Below are 24,510 nucleotides of genomic sequence, written 5' to 3'. Positions count from 1 at the left end.
AAGCTCGACACCATCCAAGACAAAGCAGCCCACTTGATTGGCACCCCATCCACCACCTTAAACATTCACTCCTTCCACCACCGGCGTACCGTGGCTGCAGTGTGTACCATCTACAAGATGCACTGCAGTAACTCGCCAAGGGCTCTTCGGCAGCACCTCCCAAACTCACGACCTCTACCACCTAGAAGGACAAGGGCAGCAGGCGCATGGGAACACCACCGCCTGCAAGTTTCCCTCCAAGTCACACACCATCCTGACTTGGAAGTATATTGCTGTTCCTTCATCGTCGCTGGGTCAAAATCCTGGAACTCCCTAACAGCACTTTGGGAGTACCTTCACCACACAGACTGCAGCAGTTCAAGAATGTGGCTCACCACCACCTTCTCAAGGGCAGCTAGAGATGGGCAATAAATGCTGGCCTTGCCAGCAACGCCTACATCCCATGAAGGACTAATAATAAAAATTAGGTACAATTAACACTCATCTGGCCCAGATGCAATCCACAAAATGGAAGCAAGGGACATCATCAAACATGGTTGTAAAATCTGAAGTCACTGCAAAAATAAGAAATATTTCCAGTGGCAGGATGGTCGGTAACCAGAGGACACAGATTTAGGTGATTGGCAAAAGAACCAGAGGTGACATGAGGAGACACTTTTTTTACACAAGTTGATGTGATCTGGAATGCGCTGCCTGAAAGGGTGGTAGAAGCAGTTTCAATAGTAACTTTCAAAACAGAATTGGATAAATACTTCAAAGGAATTTTTTTTGCAGGGCTTTGGGTGAAGAGCAGGGGAGAGGGATTAATTGGATAGCTCTACCAAAGAGCTGGCACAGGCACAATGGGCCAAATGGCCACCTTCTGTGCTGTATCATTCTATGAAACACCACCAGGGCTGAGATCAGCTAACTCACTTTTAATTCATTTACAAATATGAAATAAGGAATCATCAAAAGCATCTTAATACATAAATAGTACTTGCACATTAATTTTGATTATGCTGTACTTCTAACCTAGGTGGCCGGTAGAACAAACTTAATTTGTTACGTATCTCACCATGTGGTAAGGAGCTGACTTGAGACTGAGACATTGCTAACTCATTCCTGATGCTGTCGGAATTCTCAGAACAGTAGTACACACTAATGAGGAGCAACCATGCTAACACATTCCAGAAGGATTTGATCCTATAACCCAGGTCCTCAGGAAACTACTACTTGAAGCTGGAAGTCAGAAGCATACCAATGAAAAAATGTACACCAATGAAAAACAAAAAATGTGTCGCTTCTCCAGGAAATAGCAAAATCTGGATCCATGTACTGCAGCTGCAATAAGCTGATGGATTAATTCACTGAAGAATATATTTTTCTAAGGATGGTGTCTGTCTAAACTATAATATAAAAAGTTAGTAAATCAACAAAAAAAAATCACATTCACTGAACCAGCCTACCCTGGTTGTAGCTTTGGAAAATTCAGTGTAGAATTAGAATAACTGCTAATAATACAGTATAACTAAAAAATAATGTCCTCTAATTCCTGAAATCTGCATCAGAATTATGTTACATAATCTAATTACACAGGCTAGTACCTCAGAGATATCCAATGGCACATATAAATATGGTTACAAAACTTGGAAATGCTGATAAATGTGTTGTATTACATTATAGTTAATTTGTATTTGTGTTTTTGTCAAAAAAAAAACTTATAATACTATATCAAACTAGAATTATTGTTTTGACATGTTATGGCATATTTAAGAATTAAAGTTAATAAATGTATTTGTAATATATGTGGGTAGAACAAATGAAGGACAGAGACATGATGAGTTGCTAATCCATGTGCTTGCTTTATTAGGCCAGAGTGAACTGAGCATGCTCATACCAAACCATGTGACAAACCTTGTGATAATTTATTACACTGCTTTCCCCTTAAAAAAAATGTATGTATTCCCCACTCAAATACAAGGGAAGGGTGGAAATTGGAAGCAAAGTGAATGAAATTTTCTAGTTTCAGGGCGAGAGCAGGAAACGGCATTGATACAGTCATCAATGTACTGGAAAAAGAGGTGAGGGAGGGGACCTGAGTAGGACTGGAACAAAGAATGTTCCACGTATCCCACGAAAAGGCAGGCATAGCTAAGACTCATGCGGGTTCCCATGGCAACACCTTTAATTTGGAGGAAGTGAGTGGAGTCAAAGGAGAAGTTGTTCAATGTGAGAACAAGTTCAGCCAGGCGAAGGAGGGTGATGGTGGAAGGGGACTGGTTGTGCCTCTGTTCAAGGAAGAAGCGGAGCGCCCTCGGGCCATCCTGGTGGGGGATGGAGGTGTAGAGGGATTGGACGTCCATAGTGAAAAGGAGACGGTTGATCAGGCCAGGAAACTGGAAACTGTTAAAGTGGCGGAGGGCATCGGAAGAGTCGCGGAAATAGGTGGGAAGAGACTACAAGGGGAGAAAAAATAAAGTCGAGATAGGAAGAGATACGTTCTGTGGGGCAAGAACAGACTGAAACAATGGGTCTACCAGGGCAGTCCTGTTTGTGGATCTTGGGAAGGAGGTAGAAGCGGGCTGTGCGGGGTTGGGGAACTATGAGGTTGGCAGCCGTGGGGGGAAGATCTCCAGAGGAGATGAGGTCAGTGACAGTCTTGGAAACAGTGGCTTGATGTTCGGTAGTGGGGTCATGGTCCAGGGAGAGGTAGGAGGAGGTGTCGGAGAGTTGGCGTTCAGCCTTCCCACTGTCCAGGACCCCAAACACTCCTTCCAGGTGAAAAAGCGATTTACTTGTACTTCTTGCAATTTAGTATACTGTATTCACTGCTCACAATGCAGTCTCCTCTACATTGGGGAGATCAAACACAGATTGGGTGACCGCTTTGCGGAACACCTCCATTCAGTCTGTAAGGGTGACCCCGAGCTTCCGGTCGCCTGTCACTTTAATTCTCCGCTCCACTCCCACTCTGACCCCACTGTCCTCGGCCTCTTACACTGTTCCAATGAAGCTCAATGTAAGCTCGAGGAACAGCACCTCATCTTTTGATTAGGCACTTTACAGCCTTCTGGACTCAATATCAAGTTCAACAATTTCAGACAATAACCTCTGCCCCTATCTTTTTCTTTCATTTTTTTTCTCTCATATGGCAGCTGTCGATCATCCTGCCATTGCCATTCACACTTCATCTAGAGTCATCTTTTGTTTCTTAACTTGTCCCATTTCTCCTTTTGCCTTGCACCATCATTCCTTTTGTTTCTTAATCTCTCCTGCCTTCCATCCTATCACAGACCTTCCCTTTTGTTCTTTCCTCCCCTCCCCCCTTTCCCTGCCCCTACACTTCCTTAAAAACCTGTTCCATCTGCAACTTTTTCCAGTTCTAACGAAGGGTCATCGACCTGAAACGTTAACTCTGTTTTCTCTCTCCACCGATGCTGCCTGGCCTGCTGAGTATTTCCAGGATTTTCTGTTTTTATTTCAGATTTCCAGCATCCGCAGTATTTTGCTTTTGTATCAACCAAATATCTCTTGGTTCCACCAACCGCTACTATGGTTCCTATAACAACAACAACTTGTATTTATATAGCGCCTTTAACGTAGTAAAATGTCCCACGGCGCTGCACAGGAGTATTTTAAGACAACAAATTTGACACATAAGGATAAATTAGGGCAGGTGACCAAAAGCTTGGTCGAAGAGGTAGGTTTTAAGGAGCATCTTAAAGGAGGAAAGAGAGGTTTAGGGAGGGAATTCCAGAGCTTAGGGCCTAAGCAACAGAAGGCACGGCCACCAAAGGTTGAGCGATTATAATCAGGGATGCTCAAGAGGGCAGAATTAGAGGAGCGCTGATATCTCGGGGGTTTGTGGGGCTGAAGGAGATTACAGAGATAGGAAGGGGCGAGGCCATGGAGGGATTTGAAAGCAAGGATGGGAATTTTGAAATTGAGGCGCTGCTTAACCGGGAGCCAATGTAGGTCAGCTACATCCCATTTGTGTGAACTCGGCTTGCATGGGGGACTGAGAACACGAACAAACTTGTTTTGTTTGAAACTGTGTTCTTTCTGATTGATGTCATAATAACGTTTCTGACACAACTGTTTCTGTTCAACTCTTGAGGCCAAATTCAGTTGAATACTCAATCGTGTTCTCAGTCTCCTCTTCCTCAAGAGTTCTGCTGGGGTATATCCAGTTGTAGTGTGCGGAGTAGTTCTGTACTTCTGTACTTCAGCAAGAAATTTGTCAAACATTGCTTCATGCTGAGTCCCGAGCAACCCTGCAACACTTGCTTTTTGAGAGCTTCTTTCACTATTCTGATTGACCTTTCGGCTGCTCTGTTTGAAGCTGGATGATATGGTGAAATGAGTGTGTTTGATACCATTCCATTTCATGAATTCTTGGAATAGAGCAGAATGGAACTGAGGGCCATTGTCAGAAACAAGCTCTTCAGGTAAGCCATGACATGCGAAGATAGACCTCAGCTCATCTATGGTACATTCAATTGTAGTATTTGAACCCATATGTTTCACTTCAATCCACTTTGAGTAACTACAGGTAGACTATCCTTTATCCGAAAACCTTGGGACCAGCCGTGTTTCGGTTTTCGGAAAATTTCGGATTTCGGAAGGTATTTTATAAGACTGGGAAATTTGTCAGGGGTGGGTCGGCGGGGGTCCGCGGGGGGTCGGGGTCGGCGGTGGGGGTCGGGGTCCACGGGGGGTCGGCGGCGGGGGTCGGGGTCGTGCGCACGACTTACGCTGACCCTCTGCTCAGCATAAGTCGTGCGCCATTCTGGTCATGTCGTGCGCACGACTTACGCTGAACGAAAAAACCTTCGGTTTTTAGAGGGTTTCGGTTTTCGGAAGTTCGGATAAAAGGTAGTCTACCTGTATCTACAAGTACCAAGAAATAATCATTTGCTTTCTCACAGAAGTCTACATGTACTCTCTGAAAAGGTCTATTTGGCCATGACCAGGATTGTAGTGGAGTTTTGGGTGTTTGTTTCTGCAATTTTGGCAAATGCTGCATTTGCTGACAAGTGATTCAAGATCACCGTCCAATCCAGGCCAGTAAACAAAGCTTCTTGCAATTGATTTCATACTGATGATCCCTGGATGTTCAGTATGAAGTTTAGCCAGAACCCTATTGTAGTGTATGTGCCTTTAAGTCAGAACTACTTTTACAGCTCCTGTATACTGTAGTACCGGCAGTGACCACACCGGTATATAAGCTTTGTGCATGCCTCTGTACCCCCAGTCTAGAGATTACCCTCCTCCAGTAAAGACCTGTTATTTGTTAATGTACAGTATCCGTGTGATTATTTATCCATTGAACCACGGATCTAACAGTGGTGACAAGTGTCGATTCGAATCTACCTGCAACATAAAAAAAGAAAGAAAAAAAAATAGTCGAGGCCAGGAACACGGGCGTCGACCACGAGCAACCGCCCAGCAGTCAGGCAGAGATCCAACTTCGCAGGGGAGGCTGCGGAGAGCCGGGCTTGGTTCCCCAGCCACAACGAGCAGTAAGAGACCGACGACAGGTCCAGCGCAGACCCTTCCCGAGCAGCGGCGACTGGAGCCGACCGACGGCGGAGAGAGAGCCGAGCAGCGTCGACGGGGTAAGACAGAGGGTGAAGAGCGCAGGGCGCAGCCGGGGGTTGAACACTGAGCGGCGTCGAGGAAAATAAAACAAACCGGAGAGAGAGAGGGTAAGAAACAGCCGGGTTCTAGACTGAGCGGCGTCGAAAAATATCAAAAAAAGAACGCGCAGAGCACAGTCAGTGCTCACGGGCTGAACAGGGTCTGCGGGGCGAAGAAAGGGGAGACGCCATTGAGCCGTGGAGAAGCAGGGAGAGCGCGGGAGACACCATTGAGCCGCGGAGAAGCAGGGAGAGCGCGGGAGACGCCATTGAGACGCGGAGAAGAAGGAAGAGCGCGGGAGACGCCATTTTGAGAAGCCGCAGCGGAGAAGAAGGGCGAGCGCGGGAAGGAAGGAAAGCGTGGGAGACGCCATTTTGTGCCAGCAGAGAAGAAGGGGAAGCGCGGGAGGCGCCATTGGGGATAGTTAACGCACACCCAAGGATGCCAAAGAGTGGCAGTATCTCTACGTTCGACAATGAAGTCGAAGATTGGGCGACATATGTGGAACGTATTGAGGTGTACTGCAGGGCGAATGAAGTGCCAGATGCTAATAAAGCACTGGTTCTGTTAAATTCCATGGGTGCAAAAACTTATGGGTTACTGCGAAATCTAATAACCCCAGAGAAGCCGGTAAACAAGAATTTTGAAAGCATAGTAGAAATCCTACAGGACCACTTAAACCCCACACCACTGCTGATAGCAGAACGATTTAAGTTCCATAAAAGGAACCAACACAAAGACGAAAGCAATGCTGAGTACCTAACGGAACTGCGCAAGCTATCGAAACACTGTCAGTTTGGAGCGGGACTAGCAGACACGTTAAGGGACAAGTTTGTGTGTGGGCTACAAAGTGAAGGAACCCAGAAACGGCTTCTATCAGAAAAGGACCTTACGCTGGACAAAGCTTTCAGTATGGCAGTATCACACGAAGCAGCCGCAAGGGGCGCTGCAGAGATACAACGGAGACCGCAAGAATATGGCACCAATGAAATGTCCTATGGAACAGGGAAGTGCTATCGTTGTGGCAGAACAACACATGACCAGAAAGATTGTTGGTTCAAGGACCAAGTGTGCAGACAGTGAGGGAAAGCAGGACACATAGCAAGAGTCTGCAGGTCTGGGAAGAAAACCAACAGTAAGAAATCTCCACAGGAGAAGTACAAAAAGGTACACCAGGTGATGGACAGTGGTTCAGACGAACAGAAAAGTGACACAGACTCCGGAAGCAAGGAGCTGGGTTGTCTGAAACTACATAAGGTAACCGAAATGGAGGATCACCAGACTATCTGGGTTACACTCAAGATAGACGGAGTCCAAGTGGAAATGGAATTGGAGACAGGGTCAGCTCTAACAGTCATAAATCAAAGAGACTACAAGCGGCTATTTTCACACATACCCTTGAAAGCTACAGAGATTGTCTTGAAGACGTATACGGGGCAAAAGGTCTACCCCAAAGGAAAAATAAGGGTGAAAGTGACATATAAAGGCCAGGAAATACCTAAAATGGATATATATGTATTGCCAAATGGAGGACCACCACTGCTAGGATGTGAATGGATCCGGAAGATACAATTAGATTGGCATTCCATACAGGCACTGAAGGTTGAGGCCAAAAAGGATGACGACGTCACACCTGGACGACTGTCAAAAATGCTAACTGACGCAAAAGAAGTGTTCCAGGAGGGACTAGGAACACTAAAAGGAATAACAGTAACGATTAAAATAGAGGAAAATGCAAGCCCAAAGTTTCTGAAGGCCAGACCAGTGCCTTATGCGATCAGACCAGCTGTTGAAGCAGAGCTGGAAGGGTTGGAACGTTCAGGAGTACTGTCCAAAGTGGACTGGAGCGAGTGGGCTACACCCATCGTTCCCGTAATGAAGAGGTCGTTGAGTAATACGCCTGCGGAACCAAAGAAGGTCCGCATCTGTGGGGATTTTAAGGTGACAGTGAACCCAGTCCTTCACACGGTACAATATCCGCTTCCACGAATTGAGGATATTTTCGCCTCGCTATCTGGAGGTAAACGCTTCACCAAAATTGATCTAGCCCAGGCGTACTTGCAAATGGAGGTAGAAGAAGCTTTAAAACATTACCATACGATCAACACTCAAAGCTCTCTATCAATACAACCGGCTGGTGTTTGGAGTAGCTCCGGCTATCTGGCAAAGGGCGATAGATCAGGTCCTGCAAGGGATTCCAGGGACCCAGTGTTATTTGGACGACATCTTGGTCACGGGCGAAAATGACGGTGATCACCTCGCCAACTTGGAGAAGGTGCTCACCAGATTAAAGGAGTATGGGCTATGAGCTAATCGCCACAAGTGCGAGTTTTTCCAGAAACAGATCTCGTATTGTGGCCACGTCATCGATGAAGAGGGGTTACATAAGTCCCCTGACAAGATTGAGGCAGTAGCCAAGGCTCCAGCACCGGACAATGCGTCACAACTGAGGTCGTTCCTCGGGCTGGTAAACTATTACCACAAGTTCTTACCAAATTTGTCTATGGTATTACACCCGCTGAACACCCTACTGCAAACAGGGGTACCATGGAAGTGGGATGACGAACGTAGACGAGCTTTCCAGAAGTGTAAAGAATTGATCACATCAAAAGAGCTTTTGGCCCATTTCAACCCAGCACTACCAATTTGTTTGGCATGTGATGCATCACCCTATGGTATTGGAGCGGTACTGTCGCACAAATTCCCAGACGGGTTGGAGAGGCCAGTAGCCTTTGCGTCTCGGTCACTAACCTCAGCCGAGCGCAACTACGCCCAGATTGACAGGGAGGCCCTCAGCCTAGTATGGGGAGTAAAAAAATTCAACCACTATCTGCATGGGCAGAAGTTCACCTTGCTGACTGACCACCAACCACTTGTCTCCATCTTTAATCCTAAGAAGGGCGTTCCAGTGATGACTGCACAGCGGTTACAAAGATGGTCCCTGTTTCTAGGGGCGAATCAATATGACATAGAATATAAAGGCACGAAACAGCATGGGAACGCTGATGGGCTATCGCGCCTGCCACTGCCTACTGTGGAGGAAGCACCAGCAGTGGACCCTATCGAGATATTTTATTCATCGATAATTGAACGATTGCCAGTAACAAACGCGGATATAGAGAAGGAGACCCGCAATGATCCGACGTTGTCACGGGTATATGAATTGACAGTGAGGGGATGGCCAACACATGGCGACTCACTGTTGCCAGCATTCTCATCCAGAAGAGAACAGCTGTCAGTATGCCAGGGGACAGTGATGTGTGGATCCAGAGTGGTGATTCCACCCAAGTTAAGGGAGAGAGTGCTAAATGAGCTACATGAAGGTCATCTGGGGGGAGTGAAAATGAAAAGCCTTGCTAGGGCTTATGTGTGGTGGCCGGGAATCGATCAACAAATCGAAGACCTAACTAAGAGCTGCCTAGGATGCCAGAAGGTCCAAAATGCACCACCACATGCCCCTCTACACCCATGGGAGTGGCCCTCCTCTCCATGGCAACGGGTGCATATTGATTTCGCTGGTCCATTCATGGACTCATTGGGCTGGATTTTGCTACGGGGGCGGGTTGGAGGTGGGAAACCCACATTCGGGCTTGTTGTCCCGCCTCCATGGAGATGTGGCCAACCCACTGGATTTTCCTCTGATTGACCTTGTTGAGCCCGCCCTGTGGGCTCAGCAGGCCAATTAAGGGCCACCCGGCAACAGGTGACGTCAGAGATTGACATTTCATCTGTCAAAAGCTTTTGGCAGATGAAATATCAGTGCTTAACAGTTGTTTGAAGCTGTCAAGCACTGAAAAACTGCTAATTCAGCCTCAGTCCTTTCTCAGGATAACTTTAAAATCATTTTGCTGCAGAAACCAAGAAGCTGATTTTTTTTTTTTTAATCGGAGCTTCTGTGGTTCTTGCAGCCGACTCCTGACACCGGAATGCAGGACTCCTGTAAAGGTAAGTAAAAGTAAGTTAAACTTATTTAAACACTTTAAACACTTGCAAAACACTTACCTTGCACTCCTGCACCCCTCACTCACCTGAACACTGGGCATCTCGACCCCTCCAAGACCTCAGGCCCACGTCCCACCTCGAAAACTTTTCGTGGTTTGGAGCTGTCGGGAAGCCCACAAACCAGCAATAAAAATCGCGAATAGGCAAAAAACTACCTGTTAACTACCTGTTAACAGGCAGTTTAATTGCCTTTAATCCCTTCCCGCCTCTGGGAGTCGGGTTCCAGCACTTGTCGGCAACCCGACTCCTATGAAATTGACATGGAGGCGGGATGGGGTCGGGACCCCCGGATCTCCGATTTTTATCACCCGCACGCCTCCAACCCGACTCCAGGGGCTTAGGAAAATCCAGCCCAATGTTCTTAATAGCAGTGGATGCTCATTCAAAGTGGCCTGAGGTGATAAAAATGTCTTCAACCACTACAGGGAAAATGATTGCAGTCCTACGGACCATATTTGCCAGAAACGGTTTGCCAGAGCAGATTTGCTCTGATAATGGACCACAGTTTGTGTCCGACGAGTTCCAAAAATTCATGAAAAGGAATGGGGTAAGGCATTACACATCTGCCCCGTATCATCCAGCCACAAATGGATTGGCTGAGAGGTTCGTACAAACCTTTAAGAAGGCGATAAAGGCCATGCGCGACGATGAAATTCCACTACAGCATAAGATGGACAATTTATTAGCCTACCGAAACGCGACACATGCAGTTACCAACCAGACCCCGGCCATGATGTTCTTTAACCGAAGGTTGAGATCTCGTCTGGACTTGCTCAGACCAAATGTGCGAAGAAATGTTGAGGACAAACAATTCCAGCACATCAATGAGAAGCCGACAAGGAGCTTCAATGTAGGGCAACCAGTCTTGGCCCATGACTATCGAACAGAGAAGTGGCAACCCGGAACGATATGTACAAGGCAGGGGCCATTAATGTACACAGTGGATGTCGGGGAGAACATTGTGAGACGCCATGTCGATCAGATCTTAGCGTCACAGGAACGCATCAACCCCATGTCTCGAGTACCTGGGGATGAACCCGACATACCGGTAGCATCTACTTCAGACCCAGTAGCAGTGGAACCCGATGAACTACCCGATGAAAAGGGGTCAGAATCGCCTCTGCACCAAGAACAAGAACCTCTGGAAAGGCGCTATCCCGAAAGGGTCAGGAAGCCGCCCCAAAGACTGAATCTCTAAATGGACTTTTGTTGTTTAATGTACATGTAAAAATGTTAATTGTTATTTGAATATTAGGGGGGTATTAATCTAAAAGGGGAGGAATTGTAGTGTATGTGCCTTTAAGTCAGAACTACTTTTACAGCTCCTGTATACTGTAAGTACCGGCAGTGACCACACCGCTATATAAGCTTTGCGCATGCCTCTGTACCCCCAGTCTAGAGATTACCCTCCTCCAATAAAGACCTGTTATTTGTTAATGTACAGCATCCGTGTGATTATTTATCCATTGAACCACGGATCTAACACCTATCTCTCAAAGAAGTAGGTACCACCACTCTGTTTCCCAACTTGATACAACCTTGCTCACAAGACAATTCAGTGCAATGGTTATGGAATGGTTTCAATTCTGTGTCCGTACACTGATCAATCCATCCATTCAAAGTGTTTTCACACACTCTTTTCAGTACTGTGTCCTTTTGAGTCTCATCTGCAATCTCAGTTGCAGTCACAGGAAAGCTTTGTCAACTGCACCGAGCGTGAAAATCTCACCTTCACTCTCAACACGAGTCCTCATGTGGCAACCAGGACAAGGCATCTGCGACTGTTTTCTGCTTTGAAGTGCAATATTCAATCGTGTAGTCATATTGTGACAACAACACTGCCCAACGTTGCATTCTTGATGCAGCCATTGCAGGGATGGCAGATTTGGGCCCCAATATTGCTTGGAGTAGTTTGTGATCAGTTATCAGGGTAACCTGCCAATGAGGAACTGTTGGAATTTCTTGATTTGAAAAGCTATGGTGAGTGCTTCCTTTTCAATTTGCGCATAGTTTCTTTCACTCTTTGTGAGGGTTCGGGATGCGAACACAATTGGTTTCCCTTAGCCATCATCCATTACATGGCTTATGACAGCTTCCACATCGTAGCTGGAAGCATCACACGCTAACTTAAGCTCACACTCTGTGTCATAGTACACAAGTAGAGTATCACTAGAGAGACTTCTCTTACAAGCGTCGTAAGCTTCCTGTTGCACTTTTGTCCACTTCCATTGGACATCCTTTGCTAACTCAAATAAATGTGCGCAGTACTGGACCATTCCAAGGAAAGATCTTAACTCAGACATGTTCTGTGGCTTTGGAGCATTGATGACAGCATCAACCTTTTCCTTCACTGGTTGCAAGCCATTTGCATCAACTTTCAGACCAAGGTACACAACCTTAGGCTGCACAAAAGCACATTTGCTCCTTTTCAATTTGACATTGTGCGCATTCAACCTTTGAAGCACTATATCTAATACTTCTAGTTTTTCTTCCTCACTGCTTGTTGCAATCAGCACATCGTCTTAATTGCATAAGCAATTTGGAACTCCTTGCAAAATCTTATCCATCGTAGCCTGGAAGATTTTGGGGGAGGACTTTACACCATACGGCAGCTTGGTGTATGAGTACAGTCCCTTGTGTGTGTTGATAGTGAAATACTGTTGACTCTCTTTGTCAACATCCAGCTGAGCATAAGCGTGCGACAGGTCAAGCTTGGTGTAAACCTTTGCCCCTGAGAGTGCTGCATACAAATCTTGTGATGTATGTAACGGGTACTGCTCATCGTCGACTGCTTGGTTGATAGTAACTTTGTAGTCACCGCAGAAGCAACAGTTTTGTTTTCTTTGGGCACTACCGCAATCAGGGTAACCCATTCACTTTTGTCAGTTTTTACTAGCACTCTGTTCTCTCTGAGCTTCATTAGCTCTTCCTCCACCTGACTTTTCAACGCATATATGTGCACCATACCCAGTGATGCCCTCATAACTGTCTGTGAACATGCTTTCGTACTTGTTCAGCATTGTGTTGAGTCACTTCTTTGAAGCATCTACACTGAAGACGTTTTTCGAGTCTAGTTTTAACTTTCTCATCCAGTCTTTGCCCATGAGAGTTGGCCTGTTGTTGTAGCTCGCTACAATAATAGGCAGCTTTACTGACTGGCCATTGTGTTGAACTGTACATTCCATTTGTCCACATGTCTCTAGGATTTCTCCGGAGTAGGTTTTTAACTCTATGGTACTCTTTGTAAGTGGTACTTGATTAAACTTACTCTCATATGTGTCTTTACTCATGTTAGAGCAGTCCGCTGCTGTGTCGATACGCTTATTAATATATTGCTCGTTGATCAAAAGTTTTGTATGGAAGTCTTTCTCACGACTGCTAGCATTGCCACTAGTGGCATAGATACTGTGGATGCCTAGTTCTTCAACATCAGGTGTGTTCACTTCAATATTGTGAACTCCTCCCTTTTGTTGCTACTTTGCATTGCCACTAGTATGGTTCTTAATTCCTGCTTTAGATCTAGCTCTGCAAGCTGTTGAAATATGGCCTTGCTTCTGGCAGTGAAAACACTTCGTATTTTTGTATTGGCAGGACTGTGGTGAGTGATTTCCATTGCAACGATAACAATTCACTGAACTGCTCTTACCGACATGCTTTTGACTTGGTCTCACAGCTTTAGGTTTGGCAGTGGCTTTGTGACTGCAGAACTCAGCTGCACTAGTCACTTGAGTTGGACGGAGCTCCCTCGCATTCTTAGACACCATCTCCATAGATAGGGTAATTTTGCATGCTATGTCAAATGTTAGGTTTGAAGTGTTCAGTAACTTGGACTGTGTGCGCTCATCCACCAGTCCACACACAAACTTATCTCGCAACGCATGATCCTTAAATGTGCCAAAGTTACAATGCAAAGACAGGTTCTTAAGAACTACAATGTACTCACTGATGATTTCACCTGGGCCGTGATTTTGCCGGTGCTCAGAGGACGGGTTTGGAGGTGGGTCAGCTGTTAAATTTGAAATGAGTGACGGCGGGTTGAGAACATGCCGCGAATCCACCCTCCATGTTAGTTTCCAAAGCGTTGGGCTGGATTTTGCCAATGGGGTGCTTTTGGAGGCGGGACTCCCATTTGTTGGGTTTTAGTCCCGCCTTCATTGACTTCTGGCCAACCCACTATATTTTCCCTTGATTGACCTTGTGAAGCCCGCCCAGTGGGTTTAGCAGGCCAATTAAGGGAAAGCCATTGACAGTGAACGTCAGCGTATGACGTTTCATCTGTCAAAAACTTTTGACCGATGAATTGTCATTGTTTGACAGCTCTGCGAAGCTGTCAAACACCGACATTCTCTGTTGTTTCATGAGTCCTTGTATTCAAGAATCATCAAACCTATCTGCTGGGCAGAAATCAAATGGCTATTGCCGGCCAATTAAAAGGAAGCGGGTCTGATGACATCATTTGATGATGCGTCATCAGCCGGCTTCCTTAAAGGGACCATAGCCACTTTCATTATGCTTATGGAGGGAGTCACAGCATGCAGGGAGATTCTCTTCCCTTCCCATGGGTGGAAGAGCCCTCCCCAGGACACCAACGCAGCCTGGTTGCACATTGCACAGGAGGGCAAAAGCAGGGATGTCAGGAGTACTTGGCTGCAGTGGCACCAACCTTTCAATGATCTCAGTAGATCACGAAATGTTACTGCAAAGCCACACTCAACCTGATCCCGCTGTGCCACTCATCACATCCCCATCACTCTTCCTTCCCTACCCTACTCCTGCACATCCTTACTCACACCAACTTGACTTGCACCTCCACCCATCCCTCTTTATCTACATCATCACTTCCCCATCTCACTCACCCCCATCCTAGTCCAATCATTCCAACTAACAACACACAAGGGTAGGCACTTGTGTTTCTTATGCAATGTTCATGTAAATTTTCTGTTAATGTGTTGTCAAACATTGAAATCATTGTTTTCAACACTTTGCCTTATTGTACAGATCTGTGCTCACCTTTAGAAGTGACATCCCAAAAAATTCAGTGTTGGTGTCACAAATTCACCTTAAACTTGTCCACTCGAAGGTTGAACACTGTGTCCTTCCATCTTTTGTGCTATTATATATTGGAATCTTCATCAATCTGGTAGATAATTATTTTATTCAATAAACTAGATAATCAAGCTAATTTAATAAGAAAAAATATAATTATGTATCTCAAAACTGCCAAAAATCAATTCTTAGAAAAAATAGATGAAGGTTAAACTGAAGGGCAACTTGAGACTCCCTGATCCAATAGCATTTTGCTGGCCTTAGTTCATTACATCTCTTTCCCTTATGACTTTCTGGTACAGTACCATCCTTTGGTGGAATCAGATATGAACATTTTCTAAGGGAATTAAATCATTTTCTTGTTGCTACAGCAAAAATCAGATTCTCTCACATTTTCAATCCAGTCTGTAGGAAGGCCCCTGTTTCCATTTAGTGGCTCCCTGCCTACTATGCGAACATACAAATTAGGAGCAGGAGTAGGCCACTCAGCCCCTCGAGCCTGCTCCGCCATTTAATAAGATCATGGCTGACCTGATTACTCCACATTCCTGCCTAACCCCGATAACCTTTCACTCCCTTGCTTATCAAGAATCTATCTACCTCTGCCTTAAAAATATTCAAAGACTCTGCTTCCACCGCCCTCTGAGGAAGAGTTCCAAAGACTCACAACCCTCTGTGAGGAAAAAAATTCTCCTCATCTCAGTCTTAAATGGGCGACCCCTTAATTTTAAACAGTGACCCCTAGTTCTAGATTCTCTCCACATCCACCCTGTCAAGACCCCTCAGGATCTTATATGTTTCAATCAAGTCACCTATGGTTAAGATTGGAAAGTATCAAGCAGGTTTCCTTGCATTACCATTACACGGTGTGTTTATGCAGTACTGCACAGTAAATCAGATAAATTTGAAGTAGTAGGGTAATCCCTTTTGATTGGTAAAGTTGGTAAAGTTGTATGGAATCATAATGTCACAGTAGACAGCTCTTTATTCAGTTGGTCAGATTGAGGAAGAGTGAATACTCATAAGATTCCAGGCCTTTATGACAAACAACAATTTATATAATTTGATTATTTGAAAAACAAGTAATCCTCAAACAGGTCAGGTCCTCCACTAGCATCAGTTTAGAATAACGTTGATAGAAAGCAAAAAATTCCTACTTATGATACACACTCTATTCCAGAAACTACTCTAACTACCTTATTCTTCTGTTTAGCGTCATGCTTCATGTGCCTTTCACTGCCTTCTTGCATTGTTGTGAAGCTGAGAAAGGCAAAGCTCCACGCATAACTCAAATGCAGGCAAGAAATGCTACTCAACGCCAGTTTGGTTTTGAATGATCGAAAACATTACAAGGTGATGTGATCTTTAGAATCATTAAAATCTGAATGATAGTACAGCAGGCCAGCAGTTGTCATTTTAAAAGCTTAGCTTTTTAGGTTGGGATTTGCCCCATCTGATTTTATACCACAGAAAATGCCTGACCTCAGTGTAAGAACATCTCAGTCAGGTGATTTCTGATGGGCTAACCAAACAACTGGTAAAATAGCAGGTGCATCAGCAAAGCTGGATTAAAATCTGAGACTGGCAGTCCCCTGCGGACCATATGATAGTTGCACTTTGTTTATGTTTTTGGTGTAAGATGATGCCTTGGGTATCTTACCTGCACCCAAAATTCTCACCCCTAGGATTTCCCCAATCCCAAATCTGGTCACATTGCAGCTGATTTTCACAGTCAGCAATTAGGAGACAAAATTGTAGCTATTTTTCCAAGCTAATGCTCACCCTGTGTAATGCTTTTTTTCTCCTCTTGCTTAATAATGAGATGCAAGTCTGAATGTTTAAATTTAATTTCAAAGTTTTTGCAGTTTCCAAAGTGATCACTAGATGGAGCACTTTGCAGACATAGTGGAATGAAGAGAGGAGTACATCCTGTCGGCTGAAAGTACAAAGGCACTGACATGGTGAAATACTGTAAATCAAAACTTGTCGCAAGATAGAATGTGAACTGCAGCCTAACTGCAATAAGTATTGGTTATTTCAACATGATTTATTCCTTTGTTTGGCCAAGGTAGACGATTGTCAACTTTATTTTTCCAACAGTACATTTAAAAATGCATTTATGGTTCCCTACCCCCTCCATGTTTCAGTTACTAAAGCCAATGTGTGGCTTAGGCATAGAATCTTATAGCACAAAAGGAGGCCATTCAGCCCATCATGCTTATACTGGCTCTGAGAGAGCTATCCAATTAATCTCACTCCTCTGCTCCTTCCCCATTACCCTGCATTTTTGTTCCTTTAAGTATATATCCAATTCACTTGAAAGTTACTATTGAATCTGATTCCACCACCCTGTCAGGCAGTGCATTCCAGATCATTATAACTTTCTGCGTAAAAATAGTTCTCCTCATCCTCCTCTCTGGTTCAAACACTGAGACACATCAGGGAGGGGGAAGAGTTACCTGGACTCTGTGTATCAGGAGGTAGTCACACCAATTAGATTAATTAATTCAGATGTAGTCCGTGGCCAGGGTCAGGATGGTGTGACTAGAAGTGAGGCAGGTACGGGGATCCAGGAGGTAGTGTTGGAGGAGCCGCAGCCCTTGCACTTGTCCAACAGGTTCGAGGCTCTTACTCCCTGTGAGGATGGGAACAGGGACTGCGGGGAGGATGAGCAACCTGGCCACAGCACCGTGGAGCAGGGGGCCATTCAAGTGGGGGGAGTTCAAAGAAATGTTGTAGTGGTAGGGGATAGTATCGTTAGGGGGATAGATAGAGTTCTTTGCAGCCGAGAGCGAGAGTCCCGAAGGCTGTGTTGCCTGCCCGGTGCCAGGGTTAAGGACATCTCCTCTGGACTGGAGAGAAACTTGGAGTGGGAGGGGGAGGATCCAGTTGTCGTGGTCCATGTTGGTACCAACGACATAGATAGGACAAGGAAGGAGGTTCTGCTGAGGGAGTTTGAGCAGCTAGGGGCCAAATTAAAAAGCAGAACCACAAGGTATTATTACCTGAGCCATGAGCGAATTTGGCTAGGACAAATAAAATTAGAGAGTTAAATGCGTGGCTCAAAGACTGGTGTGGGAGAAATGGGTTTTGCTTCCTGGGACACTGGCACCACTACTGGGGCAGGAGGGAGCTGTTCCGTTGGGACGGGCTTCAGTTGGCCAGTGCTGGGACTAGAGTCCTGGCGGATCATATAACTAGGGCTGTAGAGAGGGCTTTAAACTAACTAGTGGGGGGGAGGTTCCTAGAGAGCAAATAATACAAATGAGAACAGAAAAGGTCATAGACTTAGGTAGCAGTGGGGAAATTAAAAACCAGAGCATGTCAGGAAGGGGCAGAAGGTATGGAGTAAAAGGTAAAGTAATGAAAAGGGCAAAAGCAGGAACTAAGTGTCACAAAACATCTTTGAACGTTCTCTATCTGAATGCACGTAGCATTCGTAACAAAATAGATGAGTTAATGGCACAAATAACTACATATGGGTATGATCTTGTGGCCATTACAGAAACATGGCTGCAGGGTGACAATGCCTGGGAATTAAACATACCAGGTTATTTAACGATCAGGAAGGACAGGCAGGAAGGAAGGGGAGGTGGGGTGGCTATGTTAATAAAGGAAGGAATCACTGTAATACAGAGAAATGATATTGGGTCAAAAGATCAGGACAATGAAACAGTTTGGGTGGAGGTAAGGAATAATAAGGGGAAAAAAACACTAGTGGGCGTAGTTTATAGGCCTCCGAACTGTGGCAACTCTGTTGGACGGAGTATCAATCAGGAAATAGTTGAGGCTTGTAATAAGGGAACATCTATAATTATGGGGGATTTTAACTATCATATTAATTGGACAAATCAAATTGGGCAGGGCTGCCTTGAGGATGAGTTCATTGAGTGTATTAGGGATGGGTTTCTTGAGCAGTATGTAACTGAACCGACCAGGGGGCAGGCAACCTTAGATCTGGTCCTGTGTAATGAGACAGGATTAATTAAAAATGTCCTAGTAAAGGATCCCCTTGGAATGAGTGACCATAACATGGTTGAATTCCATATTCAATTAGAGGGTGAGAAGGTTGGATCTCAAACAAGCATGCTAAGCTTGAATAAAGGAGACTATGAAGGTATGAGAGCGGAATTGAGTAGAGTGGATTGGGAAAATAGATTAAAGGGTAAGACGATACATGATCAGTGGTGTACATTTAAGGAGTTATTTTACAACTTCCAAAAAATATATATTCCACTGAGAAGAAAAGGGTGTAAAAGAAAAGACAGCCATTCGTGGCTAAGTAAAGAAATTAAGGATAGTATTCGAATAAAAACAAGGGCATATAAGGTAGCCAAATCTAGTGGGAGGATAGAGGATTGGGAAAACTTTAAAAGACAGCAAAAAATAACAAAAAGATTGATTAAGAAAGGGAAGATAGATTATGAAAGTAAATTAGCAAAAAATATAAAAACAGATAGTAAGAGTTTTTATAGTTATATAAAAAGAAAAAGGGTGGCTAAAGTAAATTTTGGTCCCTTAGAGGATGAGACCGGGAAATTAATGGTGGGAAATATGGAGATGGCAAAAACACTGAATGAATATTTTACATCAGTCTTTACAGTAGAAGACACTAAGAATATCCCAACACTGGACAAACAGGGGGCTAAAGGGGGGGAGGAGCTAAACACGATCAAAATCACTAAGGAAGTGGTACTCGGTAAAATAATGGGACTCAAGGCGGATAAATCACCTGGACCTGATGGCTTACATCCTAGGGTCTTGAGGGAAGTGGCGGTAGAGATTGTGGATGCATTGGTAATAATTTTCCAAAACTCCCTGGACTCGGCAATGGTCCCGGCAGACTGGAAAACTGCTAATGTAACACCCTTATTTAAAAAGGGCAGTAGACAGAAGGCTGGAAACTATAGACCGGTTAGCTTAACATCTGTGGCAGGTAAAATTTTGGAGTCCATTATTAAGGAGACAGTAACAGGACATTTAGATAATCATAATTTAATAGGACAAAGTCAGCATGGTTTTATGAAGGGGAAGTCATGTTTGACAAATTTGCTGGAGTTCTTTGAGGAAGTAACATATAGGGTGGATAAAGGGGAACCAGTGGACGTAGTGTATTTAGACTTCCAAAAGGCATTTGACAAGGTGCCACACAAAAGGTTATTGCTTAAGATAAAAAATCACGGGATTGGGGGTAATATTCTGGCATGGATAGAGGATTGGCTATCTAACAGAAGGCAGAGAGTTGGGATAAATGGTTCATTCTCAGACTGGCAATCAGTAACTAGTGGTGTTCCGCAGGGGTCAGTGCTGGGTCCCCAACTCTTTACAATCTATATTAACCATTTGGAGGAGGGGACCGAGTGTAACATATCAAAGTTTGCAGATGATACTAAGATGGGGGGGAAAGTAGTGAGTGAGGAGGGCATAAAAAACCTTCAAAGGGACATAGACAGGCTAAGTAAGTGGGCAGAGATTTGGCAGATGGAATACAATACTGGAAAGTGTGAGGTTATGCACTTTGGCAGGAAAAATCGTAGAGCAAGTTATTATCTTAATGGCAAGAAACTGGAAAGTACTGAAGTACAAAGGGATCTGGGGGTCCTGGTGCACGAAACTCAAAAGGTTAGTATGCAGGTGCAGCAAGTGATTAAGAAGGCCAATGGAATGTTGGCTTTCATTGCTAGGGGGATAGAATATAAAAATAGGGAGGTATTGCTTCAGTTGTACAAGGTATTGGTGAGACCGCACCTGGAATACTGCGTACAGTTTTGGTGTCCATACTTAAGAAAGGACATACTTGCTCTCGAGTCAGTACAAAGAAGGTTCACTCGGTTAATCCCGGGGATGAGGGGATGGACATATGAGGAGAGGTTGAGTAGATTGGGACTCTACTCATTGGAGTTCAGAAGAATGAGAGGCGATCTTATTGAAACATATAAGATTGTGAAGGGGTTGGATCGGGTGGATGCAGGGAAGATGTTCCAGATGATGGGTGAAACTAGAACTAGGGGGCATAGTCTTAGAATAAGGGGCTGCTCTTTCAAAACTGAGATGAGGAGGAACTACTTCACTCAGAGGGTGGTAGGTCCATGGAATATGCTGCCCCAAAAAACTGTAGAAGCTACATCATTACATAAATTTAAAACAGAAATAGTTTCCTAGAAGTAAAGGGAATTAAGGGTTACGGGGAGCGGGCAGGAATTTGGACATGAGTCTAGGTTCGGATCGGTCATGGCCCTGTGGGTAGCGGAGCGGGCCCAGGGGCTGTGTAGCCTGATCCTGCTCCTATTTCGTGTGTCTAATTCTGTTAGATGCAGGAGATGGTTCTGTGATAGTGGATTGGCGGTTAGGATCAGATCAGCCATGATCTTATTGAATGGCGGAGCAGGCTCGAGGGGCCGATTGGCCTACTCCTGCTCCTATTTCTTATGTTCTTATGTGCTTATTTATCCAATTAACTTAAATCTGTGTTCTCTGGTTCCCCATTCACCCGCTAGTGGAAACATTGGGCTGGATCTTGCTGGAGCAGGGCATCTTGCGGCGTGGCCTGTTAGACTTTTTTCTGCACCATTCCGCTCAAAAAATGTTTGGGCCGTAACTTGCTGGAAATGCGAGCTGATAACTGTGCCGTGAGGACCACGGGGCATCTGGGACCTCAGTGAATGGTGGGACCAATAGTGTATCTCCTTAACCAATGCAATTTAAGGGTTGAGAAAAAAATAAAAGCACGACTGAGAAGGAGGGTGACTTAGTGAATGAATTAGAGTCAAATCAGGTACAGAAAGAGAAATAAAGAACGGGAAAGAAAGATTGGATTAAGAGAGAGAAAAAAAAGACAGAAAATCTCTATAAACAATTTACCACCTGAAGGAATGAGACTCTTCAGTTTAAATTGTTCAATTTCTGAGCCAGAGAGGTTGATTGGCATTGCATTAACAATTATCACATCATTAAAAAGATACTTACGCTACTAATTACCAGACTTAACTTTCTGTGGCAGGTTTAATGTGCAAATCCAGCAAGTTCTTAAAAATAACTGGAAGGCTAAAGGCGAGATGCCATTTGTGTGAGAATCACCTGCAAACCCACTCCCGCACCATTACTTCTGGAATCCCCTGAGGATCTGTCCTTGGCCCCCTCCTATTTCTCATCTACATGCTGCCCCTCAGCGATATCCGAAAACAGGTCAGGTTCTACATGTACGCTGACGACACCCAGCTCTACTTCACCACCACCTCGCTCGACCCATTCACTGTCTCTAAATTGTCAGACTGCTTGGCTGACATCCAGTACTGGATGAGCAGAAATTTCCTCCAACTAAATAATGGGAAGACCGAAGCCATTGTCTTCGGTCCCCGCCACAAACTCCGTTCCCTAGCCACTGACTCCATCCCTCTCCCTGACAACTGTCTGAGGCTGATCCAGACCGTTAACCATCTTGGTGTCGTATTTGACCCCGTGATGAGCTTCCGACCACATATCCACGTCATCAAGACCACCTATTTCCACCTCCGTAACATCATCCGACTCTGCCTCTGCCTCAGCTCATCACTGCCGAAACCCTCATCCATGCCTTTGTTACCTCTTGACTTGACTATTCCAACGCTCTCCTGTCCAGCCTTCCATCTTCCGCCCTCCATAAACTTGAGCTCATCCAAAACTCTGCTGCCTGTATCCTAACTCACAAAAAGTCCTGTTCACCAATCACCCCTGTGCTCGCTGACCTACACTGGCTTCTAGTCCGACAGCGCCTCAATTTTAAAATTCTCATCCTTTTTTTCAAATCCCTCCATGGCCTCGCCCCTCCCTATCTCTGTAATCTCCTTCAGCCCTACAACCCTCTGAGATCTGTGCACTCCTCCAATTCTTGCACATCCCCTATTTTAATCGCTCCACCATTGGTGGCCATGCTTTCAGCTGCCTAGGCCCTAAACTCTGGAATTCCCTCCCTAAACTTCTCCGCCTCTCTACCTCTCTCTCCTCCTTCATGATGTTCCTTAAAACCTACCTTTTTGCCCAAGCTTTTGTTCATCTGTCCTAGTATCGCCTTATGTGGCTGGGTGTCAAATTTTGTTTGATAACACTCCTGTGAAGCACCTTGAGATGTTTTACTACATTAAAGGCAAATGCAAGATGTTGTTGTGAAAGCAAACAAGCGGAGTGGTGGAAACCGACCAGCAAATTCTGGAGATTCACAACTCACGCTGTATCCCTAAATCCCCTGAATCTGTTGGCCCATTTACACATTAATTACTGTGTATATCGTTAACACACCATTATTTTTCTAGCAAGATCTGTACCAATTTCTCCTAATTGACGCTATCAAAATTACTCATAATTTTGAACACCTCTTTTAAATCTCCCCTTAACCTTCTCAGCTCTGAGGAGAACAACCCAAGTTTCTCTAGTCTCTCAACATAATTGAAGTCCCTCAATGCAGGTATCATTCTGGTAAATCTCCTCTGCACCTTCTCCAAAGCCTTGACATCCTTCATAAAGTGTGATGCCTAGAATTGGACACAACACTCTTGCTGAGGCCTAAGCAGTGTTTTATATAGGTTTAGAATAACATCCTTGCTTTTGTACTCTCTGCCTATATTTATGAAGCCATGAATCCCATATGCTTTTTTTTTTGTCCCGCTACCTTCAAAGATTTGTGTTTGTGAACCCCCAGTTCTTTCTGTTCCTGCACCCCCTTTAAAATTGTACAATATGGCTGAATTTTGCCAGCGCTCAGAGGGCAGGTTCGGAGGCAGGTCCACTGTCAAAATCCAAATGATTGACAGCGGGGTGGTATCCCACTCTAAACCCATCACCTTGAGAGTTTCCCTAGTGCCGGCTCTGCCTGCGCTTTGCAGACAAGGCACTAAACGACGGGGCATGCAATTGTGCTTGTAAGGAGGGTGTTTAAAGTAATTAAATCACCATTTTACCAGTTACAAAGCATTTTGCCAAGTTTTCCATGAGGTTTCCGTCACTCGGGGATCACGCCAGGTAAGTACGTCGGGTTCTGAACAACTCTCCATTTCTTTGAATAGATGACAGCCACAAAAGTGGTTTCAAACCTACCTACCTGGTCATTTTCCAATCTCAGAAGTTTCAGCCTTCAGTATTTGGAAGAGATTTTTCAGTTTTATACAGTTGGGAAGTGTTTGCAGTAAACTCTCTGAGAGAAAAATTGGGTCGCGCCCCCTTTGGGGTGCCAACTTCGCTACATTTAGCGCCCCCGCGCCCAAAATTCACTGGTAGCACCCCAAGAGGGAGGCGGGGTGCTACTGGAAGCGCCCCACCTCCTCCTTGGGGCGCTGCAAGTGAATATCACGGCGCTATGTGCCGCAGCGCCACACTCTGTGGCACATCGCGCCGCAGTACTGCAGGCCTTCCTCCCCTTATTAAAGGGGAGGGGCCTAGAGCAGCGTGACCCGGGGCCCAGCTGGGCCACCAGGGATTGGAGTGCTGGCAAAAGAGCCCGGCACTTAAGAGGAGTGCCGGGCTCATGGAGCACAGCCAGCACCCCGCGGGGGGGGGCTACACTGAAGGCCGGGGACAGCAACAGGGGCAGGTGCTGGCAGGCGGCCAGCAACAAAAATGGACGCCCGGCACCTCCCCTTTAATTTGCGCCGCCCCGGCCGCAGGTAGGTCCCCCTGACCCTGTCAGACATAGCATCCAGCGGTAAGTCAGGGGGCGCTACCGAAGATCGCAGCTGGGGCGCGAGCAGGGCGCTGATCACACCGATGACGTCATCGCCGGAGGCGCTGCGTTGCGGGGCGCTAACAGTTACCGCTGCTGCTAACCTCCCGTTGAATTTCGCGGAGGCTTTGGTGGCGCCGCATGCAGAC

Source organism: Somniosus microcephalus, chromosome 8 (genome assembly GCF_052327205.1).
Source record: "Somniosus microcephalus isolate GS21.2 chromosome 8, FLI_Smic_1.0, whole genome shotgun sequence".
Lineage (NCBI taxonomy): Eukaryota > Metazoa > Chordata > Chondrichthyes > Squaliformes > Somniosidae > Somniosus > Somniosus microcephalus.
The sequence above is the reverse complement of the archived record's forward strand: the minus strand, read 5'-3'. Positions refer to the sequence as shown.